Here is an 18,028-nt window from a genome sequence, read left to right as displayed (position 1 = left end):
TATTCATTTACTAACATATGGTTTTTAACATTTGATTCTGTTTTTTTTTTACCTGTTCTCATTTTTTTAAGCTAAAGTTCAAAGACATTTTATAACCAAATGTCGTTTGTCATTATCAACATATGCTGTTTATACCGTGAATATAGTTAACGTAGTGAAATGAAACTTTAGTTCTGTGAAAAATAGCAACGTTTAAGGCTCACCAAATATTACAAACACTGCAAATTCTTTCTGTAATATCCAGAAGTTGATTTTGGATCAAAATTTAGAGCTGTCTTTCAAACAGAGCCACATTAAATTTAAAATTAGTCAAGGATTACAGTTTGCTATGAGAAATGTCTCCACCTCCAATATGAGCAAATGTCATCAAAGTGAAAGGGGAAAAAAAGAAAAGAAAAGAGAAGATGGGATTGTTTTGACACAAGTGAGAGAAGCTTAGTGTCGCTTCATTTTTAACCTTGTTTCAAATTATCTTTTAACCACCCTGATATTTCTGCATGGAGATAATCACATCTCATCAGCCTTCTCAAAACCCGGCAGCTACATACCCGGAGCTAATGCTTCTTGTTAAATCATATTGCTAAACAAATTGTTACAGCTCCCGCAGCTGACTGATGGAAATCAGCTTTGCTGGACGGCCTCTTTTTCTTTTCTTTCCATCATTCAATTTTATTTTCTGTCCTTGGGTAATTTTAATCTTCCAGAAGATGTTTGATTGTTTTTCCTAGAGAGGTAGGACATGAGTTTTAAAAATGTAAAAGCAGATCTGCCCTATAGGTGACCAAGATAGAGACCTGTTGAAATGCTCCTGGGAAAATAAATGCATGGATTCACATCCACGTTTAATAGAAAAAAATCTTTCTCAGGAAAAGCAATAAAACGTGGGGACTTCAGGAGAAGAAAAGTTACCCTGGTTATAAACATCCACAATCAATTATTCCTAACATCATTCAGGAATTCATGTATTGTTGAGGTTTAACAAACACGGCAAGGAAACTGGGCTTATTTATTTTAGCAGTTTTGCATCTGCAGATGTAAAATCAAAAGCTCCCTGCTTAACATTTGAAAAACTCCTATGTAAATGACTGACCGCCTTATCTTGACACAATTTGCCTTAACTTCACTTCCTCTCACTTCGTCATTTAATTTGTATGGTTTCCAAATCAGAGCCGACTATCATCTATTAGTCCCCCTGGTGACAGAGGGCAGGGTGCCGTTGTATTGGAGTTAATAAAGCAGAAACACAAGCCTAATTACTGGGGAGATAAGCCAGGCTGGCAGGGATTCTGTCCTCCAGGTCTGGACCTATCTGCACCCAGACATTTTGGAGTGGGTCTGTGAGCACAAGGGCAGACACAGACAGCAGCAGATTGGGCTGCATTGGTTTTCGTGTTAGAGGTGCTGGTACATTTCAGGAATCACTTTCCCTGGAAGATGGGGTAGTAAACTGCATCTGCAGAAGGAAACAAGTGTGTATTCATGAGTCAAATGAGATAATGGGGGCAAAGGTGTATCATAACTGCAAGGGACCAAACAAATAGAAAGTGACATTTTTGTTACAAGAGCATGGATGTGTATTTAAATATAGTCTACAGACACGTGCATTAAATAGCTCCATGTTGAGTGTGTGTGTATATGTGTGAGAGAGAGACAGAAAGAGAGAGGAAGAGAGAGAGATTGCCTTTCTGATGCCAGCAGTTACATATACCATGGAATGTATCACCATGGAAAAATTAAAATATACATAAATATGTACTTACAGAAATACACACATATGTGTATATACATCGTATAATGTATAGTATCATACTATACACAGCCTAATGACTCAAAAACTATTATAGCTTAAACCTGATTGAAAATTTGATTTGTTGATTATTCACAAGTCCATGTTGTGTTTTTATAGGTTTATATTATGTGCATATGACTGTATCGGACATATGCAAATTGCATACACATATTGAGAAGTTTCGCTATCATACTTTTTCATATGTATTTATGCAAGACTCGAAGCCTGTCACTAGTACTGCTGCTCTCCACAGTTTCCATCCTTCCCAAGTAAACAAACAAAAAAGCCTACCTGTGTGGTTAAAATCACTAACATTTAAGAGATATTCATAAAAAGAGGAAGAAACAATACAGTGTCTGCCTCCTGATTTGGAGGGTTACAATTATCGATGGATACTGTAACAAAAACAGAAAACTGTATTTGGAGAGGCGAATCTATTAACCCAGCTTTGTCCAACAAATATTAAAATTGCGAAGTAACTTGCCCATTTGACAACGGCTAATGAACTTAAGTATGCAGAATGAACTTTAATAATTAAGGAAATTGTGCAATTAAACTGAAAGCAGCTGAAAATTACAAATAAAATTAACTCTGTAGCTTCACAAGAATATTACTGCTTCCAATATCCAACCAGGTTGAATGTCCGCAAAGTTTCAAGTGACTGTCCATTTTATTGTGATGACTTACCATAAAGATATTGACCTCTTTTTTTTTTTTAACAGAAAAGACCACTAATAATGCTTTCCATGATATGTTTCGGAATTACCATGTGCTTGGAATGATATGAAAAGTCTCACTGGCAGGGTGCATTTTAATTTTGATTTGAGGTTTATGATCCTATCTGTGTCCATTTTAAATTTAAGTGGATTACATTCAGCAAAGATCCTTTTACTACCCTGGCTTGGCTGTCTCATACTATTAGGCTCTATATGTTCAGCTTCTACAAATCTGTTAATACATAAAACCATAAGAAGCCTCTTATGTTCAAGCCAGGTTAGACTGAAGACATCAGATTAATATTTGTTAATGTAGAAGGGCTCTTAATCAGATTTGCTTATTTCGTGACAGAATGTTTCTGCAATTATCATAATTGTTGTGCTAAATATGTTTGTCTTTGTATCTGGCTTTGGGCATAATCTTCTCTCTTGAAAGCCACTCAACGTGGGACTTGAGATTCCTGTACAAAACCCAATTAATATTAAGATGACAAGCCCCGATGAGCTCCCAAAGAGGCAACAGCTGAACAGACTCTAACATTCTTAAGTACAGATACTTGAGTGATCAAGTACATCTGAGGGAGACACACAATTCAATAATCCCTTTCTCAAGAAAGTCAAGAGCCCTGTGAGATGCGCGGGAAATCAAAGGAACACATCAGAAAGAAAATGACGGGTCTGGTCCTGTAGCGTCTCTATTAAAATGCAAAAGTTATGGATTTTTTTCGGGGTGATGGGAACCTTTTCTGTTTTCATTGATTTCTTTTTATAGCTTGATGATTTCTCTAAGATTATCTTAAAAGCTTAAAGAAAAAAGGGGCCTCATCAAAAGGTATCTTACATGACAGGAGCACAGATAGTTTTGGTTAACATGATGTGGCCAAGGCACGGGGTAGTCCGGGGAGAAAGAGATCCCACTGAGGCCTCAGCCTGGGGAAAGTCTTCTGTCTCTACAGCAAAATGAAATTTTGCAGCCACATTGGAGACACTTGGAAAACCCATTCTGCTCGGCCCTGGGCCTGTTAGGAGGGACTGAGCGGCAGGCTGGAGCTACCTGGGCCTTCCCCAGAGACCGAGTTCTAAACAGCTGTATTCACAAATGTATTTCCATTTTCATTGTATAAAGCAATTGCCTTTCTGTGTTGACCCCCAATTTCCTAGGCTCGTGAGTGACTCCTTGGATTTACAGCTAAATTCACCGTCCGGAGGTGACATCCTAACCCACTGATTTGTAATCAGAAATTAGTTTCCTGTCACTTTAAAAGTGAGGCACTGAGGGGCAGTAAAAACAAGGCTGCCGGAGCTAAATGGAGCTAGAGTCCAGGCTCCGGGCCATGATACACTATCTTTCGAATATATTTATTACATTAAAAAACCTCAGTAGTGCACTTTAAATGGCTGGTGACACCCTCTTAGGTGACTTATTGCTCTGTGAAATCAGTTTTGCAGAAACTCTTTCACATATGCCAAAAATAAAAACCACACACACACACACACAAATACACACAAAACAGCAGGCCTGTGTGTGTGCATTACAATGTACCAGTACCAGTCTATGGAGTTTCTGCTCATTTCTGTGCCCAGCATATCAGCAGCAGGAAGCCCCCACACCAGGCACAGAACCTCCCTAGAGCTGATGTGACTCAAAGTGAAACCAACCAACGTGGCCCTTGCTAGTGGCCTGATAAATCTGGAGGAAGCCTCAAGGCCACCTGCCCAATTTTGGGGTCTGTCCCTGGTGAGGAAGGACTAGTATACGTGATCACGTGTCCCCCGTAGGCGCACACACATCCACACACCTCCCATGTGTACCACCTCAACAGGTCTTTTAGATTTCCCCTTTATAACAAACAGCAGAGAATGGGGATAATGATCATCGAAACTACCTAAAATGGGGTTGATTTCGATTTCCCCAACCTAGCCTGACATTTTCTAAGATGTAAGTGCTAGAGAATTACTGAGAAACTGTTTTTATAGATTCCTCTTGGAAACAAGAAACGCATCCTATACAAATCCAGCTCCTGACCAGCCTGAGAGTCCCCATTTCTTTACCCTGCTTGTCACAACAAGGCAGGACTCCACCCTCGCCCTGGGAGTGATCTAGGAGCTGTGAACCGTTGCATCAAAATAGACTCTGCCACATAGGCCTGGACGATCCCACTCACAGAGTGAATTGCCCCAAATTGTGAGACATTTGAAACAAAATGTGTCCCTGTTGCCTTCTGGGGTTCCTGCTAATTAATATTCAAAAGACTCAAAGAGGAAAAATGGATACCTAAATCATACATATGTATATGCCTTTTAAGCTTTATTATAAAGGCAAAATAACCCCTTACTTGGTTAAAATCCAACTTGAGTCAACATACAAAGGTGACTGCACTGTAATCCTAGACATATCTGCATTATGTAGGCATGTTACTGCGCCACCAGAATCTCTCAATAGTAATTATTATGCCAAGCACCCTGTTGGCACAATTACACTAAAGCTCTAATTAGTAGCGGTAAGATTAGAACCCCTACATGTTAAATCTGTAGAAGCAACGCTGAGTGAAGGATTTAAAACAGTTTCAAAACATTGTATTGTCTTTATTACAGTCTTTATACTTCAGTAAAGAAGGGTTTTCTATAAAATGCACTTAAAATAATCTGGTCCTGTCACTAAAAATAGGAAAGATAAGGTAATTGCAGTCAAACCTAGTGAGTCGGCTTGCTACCTAGGTGCATTAAACCGAAAATGACAAATCCAGTGAACTCCAGTGGGAGATACATACTTCCTCCCTGCCGGATGCAGTGGTATTTTTCCTACCATCAGCCCGAGGAATGCGCAAGGACCATGCTTGTCACCAGTCTGCCTTCCCGGCTTGGCTTTTTCATTACCTTGGAGAAAGAAGCCGGGAGGCAGGCCAGTTGCCTCAGGAGCAGATCTTCCTCACCAATCTGATTTCAGCACTGGGAGATTTACCTGTCTCCTTAGTGACTGCGACACCCACATCGAACACAACACAGAACACGTCCCTCCTGAGCCTCTAGGCGCAGCAGGCAGCCTAGCTACCTGCTGGGTATGAAGCTGAAAGTCTGGATCCTGGAGCCGAGGCCCCCAGGAGAAGGGGACCCCTGGGGCTGAGGAGCTCACCTCTCAATGCAGAGGTCTCAGACAAGCTAAGAGTAGCCTGGGGGAGCGGGGCTGCAGCATCCACCTGAGCATTTGGGAAAAGCAAACCAGCCATGGGGAGTTACGGTCAGGCTCAAGGAGAGGAGAAAAGCAGACGTGGCTTGCCAAATGCCAGGTGTATGTGTTTGGATTGGGGAATCTTTTGATTAGATTTTTCCCTTGAAACTGAGTAGTAACAACTTTGTAAAATGTTTTAAGGGAGAAAACCTAGAAGCTCAAGCGGGGAGAAAGAAACAAAGTCACTCATCTACCTGGTAGTTTCCCACTGCCCGCTTCCAATCCCCCAGCACCTTCCAGAAACAAATGTGTCTTGATCCTCAGCAAAGACTGGCAGTTAAGGAGTTCCAGACCAGGGCAGGAAGCATCTTCTCTGTGTCCTGTTTCCTGTCCACTGGTTCGTGTGCCCACCCTACCCCAGTTACCTACAAAATACCTGCTCTGGTCAACTCATCATGTTTCTAAGTGAAAAAAAAAAAAAAACAGAAAATCCTGGGCACTTGAAAGTATCATGATGGCTATCAGGATCTGGTGGCGAATGAAGTCTGAGTTGAAATGTATACTTCAGCTACCCTGTGGGCAGAACTTGGCCTTCCTAGTTTGAGTATTGCTAGTTTGAGTATGTGACATTAAAAACTCTGGAGTAATATGTCCATAGACATCTAGAGAATAGATAAATGTTTGGAAAATTTGCCTGGGTTTTTTTCCACTGAAGCAAATGCATTATTTATTTTGCTTCCGAAATGCTAAACCAAACAGCTTTGGCCATCTTTAAGATGAAAATAGGAGACAAAACTCCCAAAATGTTAACTGTAGTTCTATATTAGCATCACTAAACAACATTTCTTCCCCATCCACCAGCAAATTTCCCATAATTACAGTGATACTCGGTGAGGGTATATTTGTATACCACACATATATAGACTATAGAAATGGGTAACCTAAAAGCTATAAAACTGTCTCCAAGAATGTATAGTGATAAGAGGGCAGAGGTCACAGGACAGACTCTGAATCTTAATAATTGTGTGTATTCAGCCATTTATTATATCTAGAGTGCTATTTACTGTAAAAATGAAGAACGGGAGAGTATGATACTTTCTGGCTTCTATATTTTATGTTGGCTTCTCTTTCGTAGCCCCAGACTGGAGGAAGGAAATGAAAACATCCCTCTGCCTCATAGGTTATCTAATTGCTGTCATAATTCCTTTATTTATATGCATGTAAGTTTTATCTACAAAAGATATCCACATGAGAGCTGATCTTTCTGCAACTGTTACAGAACTATTAAAAGTATATTAGTATGGTCATTTTTATTTAATGGAAACAAATAACAGTTAATCTTATTGGAAGGGTTAAGTGGGTTTACTTGGTAAAGGGCAAATCCCTTTGGATGCTTTCTTTTTTAAAGAATGGCTGCAGTTGCTGACAGATGGTCTTTGTCTGAATGTAGCTGAGGACAGATACAGTTTCTTTTTACACATTTATGAAAGTTGTAGATATAGATGCTTGATAATATGCTGTGGCCTAGGACAAAGAGCAAAGCTTGGTGGACAGAGAGGATTAGATTTCAGATCAGTGACAGATGGCTGGCTTAGCAGAGTCAGATAAAATTAAAAGAGGGGGGTGGTTGGGTGAAAAGAAACCACTTTCCATGTAAAAGTTGCATCTTTTAAGACAATGGCAGCATGCAACATCTAGCTTTCTTCCCAACCTGGTACTCAGTTCCTGGATTTAAATTTCTCCTTCAAAGACGCATTTTATTTTTGCCGTTGCAGAAGAAATGGATTCTTTGTTGATCGAGCTTATCTAAGGGAAACTAAGAAACAACACAATTAACAATTTGTTTTTCAACTTGGCCAGCAAAGAATACTTCCATTTGCAAAACTACACAGGTTAGTTGCATGTGGGTCCTTACCTTCACCACTCCTCCCCAGCTTGAGCAGATTTTTATACGCCCAGTGGTAAAATCTACATTTTTGCTTGTTCCATATGCACCATTTAAACTTATCACATCACTATAACCTTCGTCAAATAACCATACAACGTATTTAGTGTTAATTTGTCACACTGAAATTATTCATAGGTGCCTTGAGTAAGTCCAATAATATTTATGGGTTATGCCATTCCATGTTTTCTGGCAATGCAGTTTGCTAGATTTCATAGATTTACTGTGTCTGCTTTTTTATGACTGACATAGCAATAACCAGATTGCAAAGATATTTATGTTGTTTGTGGCTTAGCAAGATAATTAAAGGATATAAATTAATCAAGTGCAATTAATTAGAAACTTTATGTTCGCAGCAGTCCTTCTTTGCATGTATAATTTATATTTATTGATTTCCTGGCTTTCATTAGCCTATGAGATAACAGCAAAAAATGCATTAGAGAAGAAAATGTACAATTAGCGTGAGAGTGAACCTTGGCATAATGGATAGATCAGCACATGTTTGGGGCAAATATAAAGCTTTGTTAACTGTCATAAGCAGTTACAATTGATGAGTGGTATTTCACTACATATCTTTCAGCTGATTAACGGCGTTTTTAAAGAGTCCTCTTAATGGGAAGCTGATAGGTTGGCTAAATTTACATTTTAATCAGAGTATTTATGATGGAGGCAGCCCTAGAAATTCATTGGCAGAGGGCAGGAGATGTTCCCTGAGGGACTGGGGTAGGGAGGAGGCTGTGGAGGGTGTCCACTCACCTATTCCTTCTCTCATTATTTGTCCAAAAGTGTCTGGGGTGAGGCGGGGCAAGAACCCTAATGGCCTCCTCATAACTGGCCCCATTCTGATTAATCTTCAGGAGAAAGGTCCAGATGTGTGAGATGCCAGAAGGGAGTCCTGATCGCACTCCATGTGCAGCGGATCCCAAGCATTTCTACCAAGGACTCCACCTCGGAGAGACAGAGATCTTGTCTTGAGGAAGGACAATGCCCTATGTGAATCGGCTTCTCCTATTTCCTAACTGGATTGGGAGCCAAACCAACAAGCTCCAAAAAGATAACACAAGAGGCCACAGTGCCACGGTCAGAGGGCCACGTATTCATGCCAATGGCTCCAGAGCTGCCATTTTAAACCTAGAGGCAGGGCCCCCTCCTGAATTGTAAGCCATTAAAAGTCAGGTTCATTCAAACAAGAACAGAAGTTAGGTTGTGTAACAGAGAAAACTTTTCAAAAGAAGTGAAAAGTAGATCCTCACATAATCATCCCTTCTTTCTTCAAAATAGGCTGAGACAGTTCTCTAGAATTCCCAGAGAAAACTGAAATGGAATCTTCTGTTACCCGTCTGAGCAATTACATGTCCAGGGGTCTTTGAGAAGGAACACAAGCTATCTCCTAAATGTATATCTGTTTCTATATCATGGGGCCTGCTGGGGCAGATTGGGTGTCTTCGTTGGTTAAAAGAGACTACCTAAGATGTTATCATGGCAACACATAACAAAAACACTTCAAGTTTGTACAGTTAGTGAGGCCGCAGAGTGGGATTCACGTCTGGCTGGTGAAGTGGCCCTTACTGGGCATCTCTGTAGGAGAAGACCTATTTCTTGTTGTCCCCACATGGAGATGAGACAATAGGTCTGGGCAGCCATGTTCTATGCTTAATGGCAATTCTCAACATGGTCCTTATACTAAAGAATGCCAAGAGGCCCTCTTTCTGGAAAAAAAACGAAAGAAGGTGCTCATTCCTGATTCAGAGACAAACCAGGGAGAACTTCAGTTAGTTTGGAAAATGCCTTGAACGAAGTGAGACTGGGGGCCTGGCCTTTTCTCCAGCAAGAACAAAAACCATTGTCTTCAGTCTTACCAAAACTCTTTCCCTTTCATTTTGGTTCCCATGTAGTCTGAGCATTCAAAACCCCCTCTCCCATTTCCTGGTGGAATCCCATAAGTGTGGATTGAATATTGACAGAATCTTCCATGTTTCCTCTTGCCCTGGGGCAATTAGAGTTGAATTATGTACACCAAAGTCAGACTACAAATAAGAAACTATTTTTTCATGTATCTCAATGAGAAGAAATCCTTATTAGACCCTAAACAGAAGAAATGAGCAAATATGAGATTAATGTAAGTGAAGGAGGATACAGTGTCTGCTTCACGTGGTGATAAGCCCTTTTTTTGCTTTTCGTACTAATTATTATTATCATTATTAGTATTATTTTACCCCTCAATTGCCTTAGGATGTTATCCAAGAGGAAGAGCTTTATCGGCTGGTGAAAGCTCCACAGTATTATTTATTTCATATAATAAAATGTATGTAATGATCATGATTAATGTTTGTTTGTTGTTGTATCATTGTGACTCCCTTCCAGCCTCAGTGTGATACTGGTTTAATTAAACTTGGGAGAGGGTGGGTGTGGGGTTGGGTGACGAGCTTTAGAACGTTATGCAATAATGGAGTGTGCATTTTGTTGCATTCACATGTCGACTGAGATGAAGATGTCCCCATAAATGACTGATTCTGTTTGTTCTTTTAAAGGAAAGTCCATTCTCCATCCTTTATTGTGTAATTTACAGATAAATTTGTTGTGCTTCAGACCAAATGCTTTTATGTACAGAAATTGCAATGACAGTAGAAATTATGGTAATTGAAGAGTGCTCTATTTTAGGTTTTTTTCTGATCACATGAAGTGATCATCAGCGTCTTTCGTGGCCATAATCGTGCCCCAGATTCCAAATTATTTTTTATTAGTTTGTTATTCAGATTAAGAATTTGTTCAGGGGAGGGAAGGACTGAGAGAGAAAAGCAAAATGTTGTCTTTGCTGATTGATCCTCTCCCCTGAGGAAAAATTAGGTCTAGTTGGAGCTATTTTTTTTGTGTGTTTCAGTGCACCCAAAATCAGTTTGCAAAGGCTCCTATTACATAATTTCTTCATCTTCTTGGGAAAATCAAATACGGATCCTAAATGAAAGCCATAGAGCTTTTAAATAAACATATTTTTAAAGTTTTTAAAATGTAGTTTAGATGTGTCTTATCTTAATAACATTTATAGCACTTCACAGTTTACAAAGCACATAACTACCTACTATCTCATTTTAACATTACAATCTTTAAAGGGGCCAGGTCATGACAATTTTTTGCATAGCATATATATCATACCATGATATACATTTGATGCTATGTCTATTTTTCTGCAACTTGGTTTTTTCCCTTCAGTAACATGTCGTGGATATCCTTTGTGTCAGTAAGTGAAAATTCGGTTTAACTAGAGACATTTAGGGTACCTTCAGATTTTTCTTCTTATAATAATACTGAATTGGTATTCTTGTGAATGTATGTGTATATATGCATACATTTATACATACATATGCACAGATACATAACATATGTGTGCATATGCATACGTGCGTGTGCATATGGGCAAGTCAGTGTTAGAGAGAGAGAAAGTCAGTGTTAGAGAGAGAAAAAGAGAAAGTTTATATATGCATTTAGGCAAGGTAGAGTGTTTTGGATCAGAATATATATAATTCAAGTTTTTGACAGAGTCTTCTAAATCCTACATGGAGATTGTACTAATTGACTGCAACAATATATACAGGGCTCATTTTCCCATTCTTCTAGCTCTGGATAATATCAATCTTTAATTTTTGCCAAGTTTAAGGAAAAAATGGTATTATTTTGTTTGTGTTTTTTCAATTAGTAATGAATAATAGATCACCTTTTTATAAGTTTATTAGTCACTCATATTTCTCTTTCATAGCATTTCCTGTTCATATTATTTGCAAATGTCAACTTTCAAATCATTTCTCATTTTATTTTTAATTTGTAGAACTTTCATTCATACTAACTCCTTAGTGATTAAATACATTACATCTTGGTCTTTCATTTGAGTTTTAATTTTGTTTACAAGGTCATACACAAGTTTTGTTTTTTTTTTTTTTGTTTTTATCTTTTAAGTTTTAATGTTGTCAAATCAGAATACGGATTTTATGATGAAGAAAGGAAATTCAGAAGGAAAAGTGACTTGCCCAAATTTATTCTGCCTTTAATTGGGAAAATCAAGATTTGAACCGAGATGTGTTTTTTTAACCCTATACCATTTCTCTTTGGATGTTATCATGGCCTTAGTTATACATATGCACCTGAAAAGTGAGTGTGGTTATAGATTTCCATTTTAATTACTGGGCCTTTTGGCCTCCCTTCAGTTATCTCCAGCTCCTCTTCCCACTCCCCTTAAAGGAAGTTTTCTGCCCATCCTTCAAAACTTAGCTCCTATCACACATGTATAAAGCTCTCCCAGATACTCTGAAGTCAGCCTTTTCCTGTTCCGCTATTATATGGTGGTGGTATGAGCCTTTGGGCAGCATAAAAGCACAAAAGAGATCAAAGTCTCTTATGTGAGGCGGGTTTTTATGTCATGGCTCCCTTCTGCCCTAGAGAGTGAACTTGCATGAGTTGAGAACCTGTGGTAGATTAATTGCAGTCATCAGCAGAACTCCTCCTGTAACCATGTCCTGGTAATATATTCTTCACATCAAGAAGTGGATACTGTTTCTCCAGCCCTTGAATCTGGAATGGCTTTGTCACTTGCTTTGGCAGAAGAAAGGACCTTGCCTTCACATTCTGCTCTCGGTACTCTTGGTCCCTACCATGGACACTGTGAAAGAAGCCCATATTTGCCTGTTGAAGAATGAGAGACCATGTGGAGGAGAAATGTCCCAGGGGAGGCCATCCTAGATAAGCCAGTTCCCAACTGATCTATCAAGTAACAAAAGACAGATGAGCAATGGCAGCTAAAATCTGCTGAGCCTATCCCAGACCAAAGAAACTCTCAACCGATGCATGCATTTATGAGCTAAGTAAATGTTTATCGTTTCAGCCACAGTTGGGTGCTTTGTTACGCAGCAATACATGACTGGTAATTAAGCATGGTCTCATTGAGCACAAGTAAGAACTATTTCCAATGTCTTATTCATTTTTCAATCCTTGAAACATAGCCTAGCACATTACATTGGACACAGTAGCTGTACATAAATGCTAAATTTAGTCTCTTCCTTTAACTGCAATGGATAATCTGAATACTTGCAGGGAGGCTTTTGGTAGGAACATCCTATTTCTCAAAGTCAGTCAGACTCTGGCCACATTCATAATGTAAGGAAATTTGGAATAAGCAAAAAACATTATTGAGTGTCTCCAATAGAAAATTATTCACTGCTTAGAAACACCTCTCTGGGTACTCTGATCCTGGCCTTGCATTGACTTTGAGCTGTGTTACAGCTCCGTAAGTTGTGGAGAACTGATGGCAATGCAATTGATTTTTGTCTATGAGCATGCAAATGAATTCTAGTCAATGGAGAAACAACATTCCTTCACCTACACTCCCCACCCACCATCACACTAGCATCATCACTACCATGGAAAAGCTAGTTTTGCATCTGTCTGCAAATTCATTTCAATATTCCTGATCCATAAATGTGACTGTTTGAATTCTCCTTTGACCCTGTTATAACATCTACCTGGTTCCTTCATCTAATAAAATGTTATATGAAATCGTTGACACAACATTTTGTATGTGTATGAGTGTTGTAATTATACCTTTGTTTGAAAATTATATTTTGACAGTTTGCAAGATACTTCCAGATGTCCAGTGGATTCACCTGTCAGAGCTGATTAACGTTCATTGTCAAAGGGTGAACTTCACGGGCAGCTTAAGCCCACACATGTCATTGCTTAGCTCTCAGTCCAAATCAGGTGAATCTGAATTGGCACTAATACTTTGCTGATTCTCTGCTTTTCTGATTTTAATTTTCTTCTTTGCTTTATTCTTTGTTTTTGCTTTTAGTGTGTCTATAGCCAATACATTATTTCCCATGGATGGCAATAATGACTTGGGAATTTAGTTTTGTGGTCAGAGCATTTGGTGATCTCTGGATGTAGATTAATGGTTAATTGAGATCTAGTCTCCATTAGGTGAGAGGTGACAGAATCTGGCTTGCTAGTCATTATCGTTTGTCTGTTTGTTTATTTTGAGTTCAAATCAAATAAGACTTTTTTGCCTACCAGGAAAGGGAACAGTTCCTCGATAGTCAGACTGGTGAGCTTTTGTGTTCTGGATTTTCTCTTGTTCTTTGGCTGAAATTATAGAATAGAAGCTTCAAGCTTTCTACGTGTCTCCCTGTCTACATGTCATGTCTGCAATTCAGACAAGACTTTAAGTGCATATGTAATGTTTCCATATTTCCCAAGAATATTAATAAATTATATTGTAAGGTGTCTTAAATGAAAGGAATCTGTTCTAATTGGTTTATAAAGCTAAATATGCATATTGCAGATTAAATATTCCTAAAATTCCCAAATGTAAGACAATTAAATTTCTAATACCTTAAATTTCTGATACTATTGTATACTTACAAGAAAAATAATCTTACAGAAATAACTCACAAATACTTTAGTAACTGAATTTCATATAATTAAGGTAAATCTTTGGCAGACAAGACTAGTTTAATAATTTTGTTTATTAAAAACCACTGTGTCTTTTCTTCCATGTCAATTATACTACAAGCAAATATTTTTATTATGCTTGGGTATATTTTCCTAAAGTTATACATTCTATTATGTTTAAATTATGAAAAATGTAAATATGTTTAACTAAATTGAATCATTTTATTCTCACAAACTACTTATTTCAACAGTAATTATATTCAGTAGTGTGTCAGCTTGAAGATAAATTTCCACCTCTTTAGGTAACTGAAAATCTGAGAATGATGTTAAATGGAGTTAATTAATGGATAATCATTCTATAGTAGGTTATTTCTAACTAAGGTACACTACACTAAAAAGCATTGACTACTAAACATATTTTCAAGGTTGTCTGTTTTTGCTTCTCTTTTTGTTTTTATATGTTACAGAGATGCTATATATTTGGACCAGGTTAATGAAGTTTATATTTGCCACTTAGAGAAGCTGTATAAAGAATATGAGTGGCTGTTGAATGTCATTGTGTGACAGCATTTTTCAATTCTTCATTCTTCAGTTTTCTTTCTGAAATGGAAGTTAGTTACCTTGATTACAGTATTAATTAGTATAAATATTTGAGATTATATTAAGAGAAATAGTAAAAGAGAAATATAACTGTACATGCTTCTGCTTTTCAAGAATTTTCAAAGATTCTGTTTTGTCCTCATATTGTGAATCTCCATTCTGTTTATTTCCATTTCCAGATCATTTCACTCTCTTAAAATTTATTTAGGCCTCAAAGAACTTTGATTTTTATAGATTATAACTACTGATACTTACTATATTAGAAATTAAAACTGATAACATTTTAAAATTTTACTGATATGAAAACAGCAATGATTTTATTTCATGTTAATAATATCTTTAAAAAAATTGTTTGCAGGTACATAGTTTGTGTATATATTTATGGATTATGTGAGATAGTTTGGTACAGGCAAGGCATGCAATGCATAATAATGACATCAGAGTAAATAGGGTATCCATCACCTCAAGCATTTATCTTTCGTATTTCAAACAATCCAATTATACTCTTTTAGTTATTTTAAAATGCAATTTTTTTTTTTTACTATAGTCACCCTGTTGCACCAGCAAATACTAGGACTTCCTTATTCTTTCTATGTTTTTGTACCTACTAACCATGCCTTCTACACCCCACTGCCTTGACTACCCTTCCCAGCCGCTGGTAACCATCCTTCTACCCTCTATCTCCATGAGTTCAATTGTTTAAATTTTAGCTCCCACAGATAAGCGAGTATATATGATATTTGTCTTTTTGTGCCTGACTTATTTCACTTCACATGATGACTTCAAGTTCCATCTATATTGTTGCAAATGACAGGGTCTCATTCCTTTTTTCGGGCTGAATAGTACTCCACTGTGTCTATGTACCACATTTCCTTTATTCATTTGTCTATTGACTGACACTTAGGTTGCTTCTAAGTTGACTGTTGTGAATAGTGCTGCAATAAATATGGGAGTTAAGATATCTCTTCAATATACTGATGTCCTTGCTTTTGGGGATATACCTAGGAGTGGGATTACTGGATAGTATGGTAGCTTTATTTTTAGTTTTTGAGAAAGCTCCAACTGTTCTCCATAGTGGTTGTACTAATTTACATTCCCACCAACAGTGTATGAGGATTCTCTTTTTTCCACATTCTCACTAGCCTTTGTTACTGCCTGTCTTTTGAATAAAAGCCATTTTAACTGGGTGACATGATATCACATTGTAGTTTCGATTTGCATTTCTCTGATAATCAGTGATATTGAGCACATTTTCATGTATCTACCATTTGTATGTCTTCTTTCAAGAAACATTCATTCAGAATCTTTCGTCTACTTTTAATTGAATTATTATATTTTTCTATAGAGATTTTTGAGCTCCTTATATTTTCTGGTTATTAATCCCTTGTTAGATGGGTAGTTTGAAAATATTTTCCCTCATTCTATGGGTGTCGCTTCACTTTGTTGATTGCTTTGTTTGCTATATGGAAGCTTTTTAACTTGACATGATCTAATTTTTCCATTTTGGGTTGCCTGTGCCTGAGGGGTATTACTCAAGAATTCTTTGCCCACTCCAGTGTCCTAGAGAGTTACTCCAATGTTTTATTTTAGTAGTTTCATAGTTCAAGGTCTTAAATTTAAGTATTTAACCCATTTTATTTGATTTTTGTGTATGGTGAGAGAGAGGCCTAGTTTTATTCTTCTGCATTTGAATATCCAGTTTTCCCAGCACCATTCATTAAAGGGACTGTCCTTTCCCTAATGTATGTTCTTAGACTCTTTGTCAAAAATCAGTTCACCATAGATCTACGTATTTATTTCTGGGTTCTCTATTTTGTTCTATTGTTCCATGTGTCCGTTTTTATGCCAATACCATGATATTTTGGTTACTATCGCTCTGTAGTATCGCTTTAAGGTCAGGCATTGTGATTCCTTAGTTTTGTTCTTTTTGCTTAGATAGCTTTGGCTATTCTGGGTACTTTGTGGTTCCATATAAATATTTTTTTTTCTATTTCTGTAAAGAATGTCATTGGTATTTTTGTAAGAATTGTATTAAATCTGTAGATTGCATTGGGTAGTACGGACATTTTAACAATATTGATTCTCCAATCCATGAACATAGAATATCTTTCCATTATTTTGTGTCTTCTTCAATTTCATGCATTTAATGTTTTATAGTTTTTATTACAGAGATCTTTTACTTCTTTGGTTAAGTTAATTCATAGATCTTTAATTTCATTTGTAGCTATTATAAATGGGATTACTTTATTGATTTCTTTTTCAAATTGTTCTCTGTTGACATATAAAAAACTACTGATTTTTGTGTGTTGATTGTGTATCTTGTGATTTTACTGAATTTGTTTATCAATTATAATAGTGTTTTTGTGGCGTTCTTAGGTTTTTCCAAACATAAGATCATATCATCTGGAAACAAGGATAATCTGACTTCTTTCTTTCCAATTTGAATGCCCTTTATTTCTTTATCTTGTATGATTCCTCTGCTAGGACTTCCACTTCTATGTTGAATAACAGTTGTGACAATGGGCATCCTTGTCATCTTCCAGGTATTAGAGGAAAGGCTTTCAGTTTTTCTCCATTCAGTATGATGCTAGCAGTGGGTCTTTCATATATGGCTTTGATTATATTGAGGTATGTTCCTGCTGTCCCCAGTTTTCTGAGGGTTTTCATGATGAAGGTATTTTCAATTTTATTAAATGCTGTTTAAGCATCAATTGAAATGATCATATGGTTTTTATCTTTCATTTTGTTGATATGATGTATCACATTGATTGACATGCATATGTTGAACCATCCTTGCACCCCTGGAATAAATCTCACTTGGTCATGATGAATGATCTTTTTAATGTGTTGTTGAATTCAGTTTGCTAGTATTTTTCTGAGGATTTTTGCATCAATTTATTCAGTGACACTGACCTGTAGTTTTCTTTAATGTGTCTTTGCTTTTGTTATCAGGGTAATACCGGCCTTATAGAGTAAGTTTGGAAGTATTTCCCCCTCCTCTGTTTTTTAAATAGCTTGAATAGGATTGGTATTAGTTCTTTAAATGTTTGGTGAAATTCATCAGTGAAGCCATTGGGTCCCAAACTTTTCTTTGCTGAAAGCTTTTTTATTATGGCTTCTATCTCATTCCTTGTTATTGGTCTGTTCGAATTTTGAATTTCTTAATAGTTCAACCTTGGTAAATTGTATATGTCTAGGAATTTGTCAATTTCTTCTAGGTTTTCCAATGTATTGGCATATAGTTGCTCATAGTAGCCACTAATGATCCTCTGAATTTCTGAAGTATCAGTTGCAATATCTTTTTCTTCATATCTGATTTTATTTGTTTGGGTCTTCTCTAATTTTTTTCCTAGTCGATCTGGCTACTGGTTTGT

This window comes from Piliocolobus tephrosceles, chromosome 17, assembly GCF_002776525.5.
Source record: "Piliocolobus tephrosceles isolate RC106 chromosome 17, ASM277652v3, whole genome shotgun sequence".
In the NCBI taxonomy this organism is placed as follows: domain Eukaryota; kingdom Metazoa; phylum Chordata; class Mammalia; order Primates; family Cercopithecidae; genus Piliocolobus; species Piliocolobus tephrosceles.
Note: the sequence above shows the minus strand (reverse complement) of the source record.